General features: G+C 39.0%; 1 non-coding gene across 1 annotated transcript; it reads right to left on the reverse strand.

The window, feature by feature from the left end:
- Positions 1–1,932: 1,932 nt before the first annotated feature.
- Positions 1,933–2,004, reverse strand: TRNAH-GUG (transfer RNA histidin (anticodon GUG)). The gene has a single exon. It is a non-coding gene; the product is annotated as a tRNA-His (tRNA).
- Between the last annotated feature and the right edge of the window lie 8,482 nt (positions 2,005–10,486).

Below are 10,486 nucleotides of genomic sequence, written 5' to 3' on the forward strand. Positions count from 1 at the left end.
GACTCCTAAGGACAATAGATATATGGGACAGATAGATTGCTCCATAGCTGGAAGCCTGACTCATGAGCAAAGGGGAGAGGAAATCTGGAATAAAGAAAAGATAGCTAAGGATCCAGACAACTGGAGGAATTGGTCGGGATGGGAGATGTGTGCAGAAAGTAGATAAAGGACCAAACATGATAAACTCTCAGAGTCTGTATTGCAAATCTTAATGCCCAAAAGTAGAGAGAGATTATGGGGAATCATATCTGCCATGGAGGCAGAGGGAGGGTGGGAAAGGGGGGTTATACTGGGGATATTGGTGGTGGGGAATATGCACTGGTGGAGGAATGGGCGTTTGACCATTGCGTGATTGTAACCCAAACATGAAAGCTTATAACTATCTCACGGTGATTCAATAAAATTAATTTTTAAAAAACTGTGCCTGAGTTTATGCCTCTTTTTAACTTAGATTTTTTGTCACGTTGTAGCCACTGAGTTCTGATTTGCATAGTCTTATTCCATAAAAATTTAAATCATTGTATGCTCAGTCTTAATTAGATACAGATACCCATGAATGGACTTACTCTGTGAAGTTTTAAAATAAAGAATTACAATTGCTCTTATTTTAGATGCTCATTGATCTGGGCATGAGGCCTTTTAGACTTAAGACCAAGTCAGGCTATGTGATTTGGAGAATGGGAGACAAAATGAGATAAAATGGAAGCAGACAAGATGAGGGAAATAAATCCTAAGATGAGAGCTCAGGGGGGAAAATAGTCTTTAAAGTCAAGCTTGGGGAAGATAAGCACATTTTACTTATTTCATGCTACTCTTAGGCTGATATTTTGGGGCCTAAAGTAAAAAGAAAAAACAACTATTCTCTTATGGAAGGGAGAAATATTCATGCCAGTTTTTCTAAAATATTATTTCTGATAATTCACTGACTCTGAAAGAATTTCATAGATTTAGTGTTTACTCTCAGAAGAAATTTTTATTTGAGAAAATTTTTTTGCATTACATAAATGACTATCATGCATTTCTTCTAGGCCATTCGGGAAACAAGGGTTAATGAAATTTTAAAGCACCTTATTTTAAACATGTTGGGCTATAATTTTGAAGCAATAAACCTCATTATAACATACTTATATTTGACATTTTCAGGCTATATTATTCATGTTTTTAAGTCCTGGAAAAAGTCCCATTAAAGCTGTGTTACTCACATTAATTCAACATTTAGCCATTTATAATACAAACCCCAGCCTTTTGGAAAATGTCATTAAAAAAGTTTCACCATATATGGACATTATTTATTGCTTGAGTCCCATTGTCTACTTCTAATATGCCCTTTATCAGACCCAAATGCCCACTTCAGAGAATTTCGTTTAGAGCAACAACTGGCTTCTTACATTATCCAATGATGCAGGAAAGTTAAATTACAGCCAGTTCATATCATAGAAACAAAATGTTTCCTGCAATTACTGATAAGGGACAGTTCATTTTCTTTCTGTCATCCTGAAAAAAACCCTCCTAACAACAATTCATGCCTGGTTAAACAGGATTTCCACATCTACTGCTGACATCTTTCCAAATAATTCAGGGTTGTTATTACTGTACAGCCCTGGCAAGGCTCAAAAGCAAGCAGACTTGACGAGTCTGCTCAAAGCAGAGCTTAAGTAGTTGTAATTAATAATAATTACATGCCCACTACACTCCAGTTTTATCATATTATCCGTCAATGCAAATAAAAAAACCCACACACAACATGCTTGAAACAGGATTAGTGCATTAATAAAGCTACTATGCACATGTCATTTTTCTAAAGTTTAAAATATTAGTAGTGGCTTTTAGGTTATTGATTTTCATTATTCTGTGTCTGCTGCAAAATGTTTTTTGGATGCAGTATACTGTGTGAACAGCTTTGTTTTCTTCCAAAAGCCTTCTCCCCACTCCTGCCGTGACTCGGATTCGAACCGAGGTTGCTGCGGCCACAACGCAGAGTACTAACCACTATACGATCACAGCAAGCTACAGGAGAGCTGAGCATTCAGCTTCCTTTGAGAGCTATTGCAATATTAAAATTTGTGGAAACACTGCCATCTATTGCCTAAGTATGTATATTTTCTTAGTAATGGGAAAGGAGCAGCATTTTAATAATCCTAATTATTCAGAAGAACAACAGAAAAGTGCCTGAACATTAAACTAGTATTGTCTTCTTGTTCATTGAAAAAGCTGTAAAAGGTCAAATTCACTGGATTCACTGTCCAGGAAATGGCAGTCACTGGAACAAGACTTAGAGAAACTTGTCCATTGACTTATGCTTCTTACCTTTAGACAATAATGAATAAAGATTTCCTACCGATCTAATTTCCACCACCAATTATATTGTATTGAATAACATATCACTCTGAGTCTCTTTTGTGTTTTTTTTCATCACTATTTTATTTTCATATGCTTAGGAAGCACAGTCATAAAAATGACGGCAGGAACAAAATGGTCCCTGAACTTGGAGACTCAGAAAAACTAGTTCCTCTTATAAGAAGAAACCAGAATCAGGATACCCAAACTAAGGAATGTTCCCTTTGAAATCTAATGATTGCCCAAGTTTAACTTCCCTCCCAGAATTTACAGTTCTTAATGACATTTGTAAAGAAATTGGAGTGTCTGACATTATATAAATTTCAAGGAGAAAACGACATTTATTTTTTGTTAGAAAAATTGCCACCAAAAGGTATTTCCAGGGCTGAAAACCTTAAAAGAAAATCAAAAGAAAAACCCATTTCTAGTCAGTAGATTGTTAACGGGAATCTCTCCTTTAAGTTCTCTAAAAAGAGGGGAGCAGGTGGGGCTAGTTGGCACTGTGCATGGCTGGCAAAAACCTGATCCATTGTGGAGTGGATGCCAAGAGCTCCTGTGTTTCTGGAAGGATTTTTTGAAGATAAAGCTTCAAACACAAATGGACACATCCTCCCCAATTCTGATCTATAGTCCTATCTATCTATTTTTCAAACTCTCAGAAGTAATTTTTCTCATGTGGTCACATAGAAGAGTGTTGAAGTTGCTGAGCCATGTACCTTCTGTGCAGGAAACAAGGCAGAATGTTCTTAGGTCGAAAAGCATCTGACAAAGGGTCATTCGGGGACAAAGGAAAGAGTGAAACTCCTGATTGAAAATGTAATTTCTCAAAGCACAATTACCTGTCTTTCACATCCACAATATTTGCTGCGGATAGATACCAGCAGAACAATAAGGGAAATTTTTAAAAATGTACTCATGAACTATAAATTGTGCTGACAGATTCTAGTTTGTTTTTGTCAATAACCAAAGGACTTGGTTTGCTTACTTAATCTGTGTCTTACTTTTCTCATCTATAAAGTGGACACAGTAACAATACATACTTCATGGGATTGTTATAACGATTCAATAAGTGATTGTAATGGGTTTAAAACTTATTGAAATGGGCCTGTTACATAGTAAACACTATAGAACTATTAATTCTATTATGATTTTGATAAGTGGGTTTTTGAAGAAATTTATATAAATATCCATATATTAAAAAATACAGTATTGCATCAGAGACTCACAGAGATCACTATGGAATAAAATGGGAAAGCGAAACAATATAAGTAAATTCTAGATAGATCTGAAGTAAGAGGCAAACTCTGGTCTCTATTAAAAAGAAGGTGGGTGAAAGCAGAAGAGCCATCAAGACACTGTCCTGACTATGGAGATTCCTGGATACTGTCCTTACTAAGGTGTCTCCTGGGCTCCCCTGAATAATTAGGAAACATTTTGAAAATGGAATAGTGTTTTCTTACCAGACTCTAATACTTTGAAATATTATAGTCATGATACTCTCTTTAAATTATCTTGTACATTATACCTGTTTTGCTAGGCTATACTATCCTAACACACCCAAATATTTGTGATTTGCAGTAAGGTATTTCCCTTACCTGCCCTCTAAGTTCACGGTAGAACGCTGCTCTATTTCCTCTCAAAAGAACCTAGGTTTAGGGACCTTCTATGAACATTGCTCATTGCTTTAGCAAATAGAGACCTCCTGAACACCTGGAACAGACAACAAACATCTTCTCTCACAACTAACTGGCTAGAACTTTTCACCTGACTCTACCTTGCTACAACCAGCACACCAGGAAGTGCAGTTGTGCCACGTGTGCCAGACGCTGCATGAAAATCTTAGGTAATAGAACTAAAGACCTTATAGACACACCAAAATAAGAAACTTTAGGTAGGAAAAGCCGCGGAACTGTTTGTGTAAAGCAGATGTGATTGGGCAGCCAAAACTCTGCCCTCCGGATTGAGACCCAGAGAGAAATCCACTAGGTCAGACTTTCCCTTGACATATGTGACCTTCACCTTTAGTCGATATAGTCAGTGTGTGGACAGATGTGGAAACAATCTTGATTAGTAAAGTAAAATAGGTTTTGGCACAATTCATGGACTCTTCCATCAGCTCTGTCTTTGTGAAAAGATGTCTGTTTTTTTTTTCACTAGTTCTAAAACACACAAGCCACCTCAAGAAGAAAATGGGAGGGAATGGAGTAGGGTGGTGGGGAATGGGGAAAAAAGAGAGAAGAAAATGGATGGAAGCAAAACATGGCTTCTGATGGACTCTCTTTAAGCTTTTTTTTTTTTTTTTTGCTATCACACCAGATTTTTTTTTTTCTGACTTGATTATCTTAGGGACCTGCTGTGGTTCAGTCATTTTACTAAATCTTAAGGATTCAATAGAGAACAAGTAAGATAAGTATTATTATGTCATGCAATTTAGAGTTTAGTGAGAGGTAGGATGAATAAATGAAGAACACATGAACTCATGTCATGGAAAGGGAAAACGTTGTTTTCAGATTTTAGAATAAGTTGATGTAGAAAGGCAGGGAAGACAAGGAGATAGACAGAGAGAAGAGGTGGGGAGAAGGCGACAGGAAGGCTGGGAAGGTGTTGTTTGCTATGTTTGGATTCTAGGCCTTTCTCTAATGATTCTGCTTATTTGACCCTAGGTTAGTCATGGTTCCTTTCTGGGTCTTTATTTTCTCTTCAGCAATATAAGGAAAATTGGTCTAGGTGAATTTTCAGATTCTCTACATCTCTGACATATCATAAACTGATTTTGAGAAATACATGAGATACACTTACAAGCAATAGCAAAAGGTAAAGAGTTTGAAGGGGAAAATTCAGTGAAAACAGAGGGATCTTGCAGCTATTGTATCTCTGCTTTATGTTTTCTCTTAACATCACAGAAGCTATCATTTGTCAGTTTCTAAATGTTTGTCAGCCGTATTTCCCTGCCTTGCCAACTTATTTTATGAATACACAGAAATTGATCTGGTGATTGAAGTTGGTAGAAAGGAAATTAATTACAGAATTTATTCCGGAAGTAAAATATTGCAAACTTCCCTCTTTAGGAATTGTTTATAAAGGGAGTTGCTTTATAGCATCTCGTTGCTAAAAGTGATAGAACTATAATAATGTGCCTATCTCTCCTCTTGCTGCCTTGCTGCCTGCCTACCCGATTCTCCCTTTGATATAGTTGTTACTTGCCCTGGTTCTTTGAAATAGAGACTAACAGAGAGGTCAGGTAGGGAAGAGGCTTCCAGACAGGTCAAGGCCCTCACCTTCCCCTCTGAGTCTCAGCCCTAGAGTCACCGCCCTGACCCCTTTCCCAGCGCCTGCTCTGTTTCCTTCTCTCCACTCTCTTCTCAGCTTGCCTCTTGCTTCACTGGGGGTAGGGAAATGACAGTCAGATCCATCGCTGGGCTGCAGGCCAAAAGCGGCAATCCGCAGGGTTGGGGCTGGCCCAGTGCCCAGTTTTCAGACAAAGACAGGTTGGGAACCCCCCTGCAAAGAGGACTCCATGGTCCCTTCCTCCCGGAGGCGTGTCTCATGTCAGGACCCACGAGCTATGACCTTAGAGGGGCCTTAAAATCACTTCTTGAGTTTTTTTTCTAGAAATTTATGCTCATCCGAGTGGGCAATGTTTGCATGTGTGCATGGGTGAGAGAAGGAGGGAAGGAAAGTGGAAAGAAGGAAGGAGAGAAGGAGGGAAGGAAGGAAGGAAGGAAGGAAGGAAGGAAGGAAGGAAGGAAGGAAGGAAGGAAGGAAGGAAGGGAGGGAGGGAGGGAGGGAGGGAGGGGGGAGGGAGGGGAAGATAATACCTAGGCAAATTTTTTATGCATGGAATGTGGTATATATAGTGGCACCAAGGACTGCTCAGACACATTCCTGGATATATATTTTAGGGAGAAGAACAAATAGCTGAAAGCAGAGGAAGCACAAGGAAAAGATAGTTCCAGATTTCAAACTTTCTCACAGCCATTACCTCTCTCATGGAGCAGACAACTGACAGGTCTTAGATGAAACCAGCACCGTAACATTTTCCTGCCTGTATTTAGAAAATCTTTGATTCTGAGAAATCACAAAACACTAGAGAAAAGGCATTGTTTTTCTGAATGCTTGTAACCACAAAATGTTTTAACAGTTTATGTTTTCAAGAGTAAATTGCCTCGAGTGCTTTTCCCCCTTGCTTATTAATGAATTCTATTTAACCGAGTTAGAAATCTCACTGTGGGGAAGGCTGGAATGATGGGGGTAGGGGTGGGGGAAGGGGTTGTTAGTTTAATTTTAATTTTTTTTGCCTGAAGGCACCATTAGAAAACTCCAGATGCAAAGCTTTCAAATAGAATTCCTCATCTGATACAGCCCTCTGGAATACACAGGCCTAACCTTTACGATCTGGCGGACCAGGCCCCGATTTGGAAACGTTATGCAAAGGGTGGGGGTGATCCATTAATGATAATGTGCAATAATGTGGAGCCCCTAGAACAGCTGAAGGCCTGGGGCGGCAGAGAATTAGGGCTCTGCACATAGCAAAAGTGGTGGCATTGGGACCCCCCGAGAAAGGGAAGGAGAGCAGGATGCCTAATACTGGAGATCTGTCTGCAACTGCAGTTTTACTTCCGGAAGCTGAGGATTTTGAAAGGAGAAGTGTGGTCAAGCAGAATGAGGAACACCTAGCATTCTGGATTGATGGCTCTGAGGGCTTACAATCAGCATGGAGCTCCTTTTCTTTTCATTTAAAAAATATTTTTTAATGGGGGATGCTTACTTAGCTGTGCTCGGGAGTCACTCTTGGCTCCTGGTTCAGGGATCACGGCTGGTGGGGCTAGTGGTAGCATATGCCTTACTGGGGATTGAACCATGGTCTGATGTATGGAAGGCAAATATCATAAGTCCTTTATTATCTCTCCAACCCAGAGCTTCTTCTCTTAAAGAAGCTACAGTATAGCTTGTGGGGTTCCGGGGCTGACAGCCAAGGACTAATTCAAACTTTCTGTGCTTGAGTTTCCACCATAAAATGGGGATGATGAAGATGATGATGATGACGATGATGATGATGATAGTAATATCTAATTTTTGAACCTAAAAAGAGTACACCTGGTACTGAGTCAATGCTTAATAAATATTAACCATATTTTGATCAACGTAGACAAGGGAGTGCTCTGAGCTCCAGGCCAGAATGAGGAGGCGTCAGAAGAGCAAGCATGGCCAGAACCTAGAGGTGGCCCAATGTTTACTGACTGGGCTATTTTTATGATGAGAAGAGGCATCTGGGCCAAGCAGCTAGCTGGACATCAAAAAGAAATATGCCTCAGGCTCTGGACAGTTGGTTCCCATCCCAAGAGAGGGACATGGCCAGGAAGAAGTAGAGAGGCAGTAATGCAGTGTAAGAATTGAGAAGGTCTCTAGTGCAGAGACAGTTTCAGGCTGTTGCCTTATCTTTTTTGTCTTAAAGGAGTCAACACTGGAACCGACTGAATACAAGAGGTAAGTGCTAGCCTGGAAGAGAAAGCACTTTTGGGTGGGAATTGGCAAGAGAAGAAGGGGTGGTTGAGATATGCAGGAGCCAAGATTCATGCCCCCAAGCCCTTCTCTATTGAATGATCAAGATACTTAACTCACTAGCTGGACATCCCTTTTTCTAGATCTTTTCTTACAGTAGTGATGACAAGTTTACTCTTCAAGTGACTGAACTCTCAAAATTTTGATGTACTTAATTCAAATTGGAAGAGGGTGAGGAAATTTGATCCTAGACCCTTAAAGAAGGATTGACTATATTCTATTTCTTTTCTATCTATCTTCCACACATTTGACCTTAGTGTCTGATACACTACATTTAAAAAGTAAATTGACCTCAGTGTGGATGTAAACGCCAAAGTTTGGTCCCACTTAAGAGCTTCAGAATGAGCTGGAAAATAGGTGTTTTGTTATTAATGAGTCTAATTTGTTTTTTCCTGAAATATATTTCACAGTTATGATGTCTTGCCTAGGGTCTGTGTTCAATTCTGAGCCTCTTTGTGAATATCAATGATTGTTGGGACCATCATCTCTCCTTACTGAAGGGGAACACAAGCTTACCTCATCTCCTCTACAAGAATCTCTTTGTGATAATAATAAAGATTTGGAAAATCTCTTTGGAGGTCAGACAGAAATAAGAAAGGTGGCAGTTGGGGGTTAGGGGAGGACTTAGATACAACTGGGATTTAATCAGTTAAAATGTGAGAAAGTAAAGTATGAGTTTGGTTATAGATGTAGATGTGACAAACATATCATAGATTGGAAAGGGGATTACGTTCAGCTGCTGAGATGTGAATAATCTGGCAATTGGAAATAAGTGAAAATTCAGTTACCAGCCCTTGGTCTCAATTCTTCAGTTCTTTCATAGATTGAAACCAGGTAACCAGATAACCCAGTGTGATGAACATATTATCTGTTTATGTTTTGTTGCATTGTTCATGATGGATGCTTATAATCTGGGAGCATTATCTGAACCTCCTTTGCGTCATAAATTTAAAAAATAGAATAAATCTGTTCCTTATTTATTTCAAAAAGCTGTTAAAAGAAAAATGTGGGCTATTTAGAATGGTTTTAAAGGTGTTGGCTAGATCAGTTGAGTTATAATAATTATCACTATAATGTCATTACTTATTTCAGAGATTGATATAAAATTTATAAAATAGAGCCAGATTTATAGGCTAGCTAATCATAGAATCAAAGATATCTTGGATAAAAAAAAATCTGGCCCTTGACAGCTTTTCCTTCATTATCATCATTATTTGAGTGTCTGGAAAAAAAATAGAAAGAAAGAAAGTTTTTAAAAAGGAGGGAAAATGGTCTAATTGAAAGTAGGATAAACTATTCATTAGCAAGCTAAATAGCTATGACATTTAATAACCTATAGTACCTCATGGAAAACCAACACATTGCCAAAAGTAATTGAAGTTGTGATTCTCCAAACTGTTATTTAAAGCAAGGTTTGGCAAAACTCAGTGGGTCTGCACCAATTTTAATTGCATCTTTAACATTCGGGATGGTGATTGTATTCCTTTACTTGTTATTTGCGTAGTGAAATCCCTTTATGGTGAACTTACTTATAGTGAAACCTTATGCAGTGATTTTAAAGTTCAAAGCATGTGGGATACATCTATATCCAAATCCCTGCTTTACTTTCTGACCCTTTAACTGATTAATTCCCAGTTGCATATAAGTTCCTCCCTGGCCCCTTCCACCTTTCTTATTTCTGTCTGACCTCCAGAGAGACTGCCTGATTCTTTATTATCACAGAGATTCTTGTGGAGGGGTTGGGGTAAGATGGCCTCTGCCTAAGGAGAGGACCTTCGCCAATGACGACTGAATTAGACCTGGAGGAGATGACCATGTTTGTCTGTGGAGCAGTTTCTGCATTGCAAACCATAATGTCCAAAAGTAGAGAGAGAATATGGGGAATCTTGTCTGCCATGGAGGCAGGGGGAGGGTAGAAAAGGGGGGCGTACACTGGGGATAGTGGTTGTGCAGAATGTGCGCTGGTGGAGGGATGGGCATTTATTTGATCATTGTGTGCCTGTAACTCAAACACGAAAATTTGTAACTATATCTCACGGTGATTCAGTAAAAGAAATTAAAAAGAATTAAAAATGAATAAATAAAAAGAAACAGTTTCTATGGATCCTCTACCCCTAAACATTATCTAGAGACCATTAAATATGCACAATGCATTCAGAATAGAACTTTCGGCATAGTAGATTTAAAAGAGGCAGCTAAGATTGTGTTCCCTTACTAACTACTAAAGGACTTCACTCTGATGTAATGTTCTGTGAAAAATTATTTTAAAATAGACAGTATCTGTTGAATACATATGAATGCAGTAGGTACCAGGCTAAACATTTCTCAGGAACTAATTCATTCATTTAATCCTCAGAACAGCCTGGGATATTCCTATTTTCTCCATCACACTGAAGGGCAGAGTTGGTGAAAGAACTTGCTTAAGACCGTATAGCCTGATCTGCCAGAGGTTGGTTTTGAAGCTACGCTGTGACTCTCAGACTCATTGGCTTAACCACCTCCTCCACAGTAGCACCATTATGGAAGTCTGTGTATCACGAGCTAATTTCCAGACTTTCTCCCCATTTTAATTTCTGTGTCCCATGTT

The sequence above is a fragment of the Sorex fumeus genome, unplaced genomic scaffold, assembly GCF_029834395.1.
Source record: "Sorex fumeus unplaced genomic scaffold, SorFum_2.1 ptg000034l, whole genome shotgun sequence".
Taxonomy (NCBI): Eukaryota; Metazoa; Chordata; class Mammalia; order Eulipotyphla; family Soricidae; genus Sorex; species Sorex fumeus.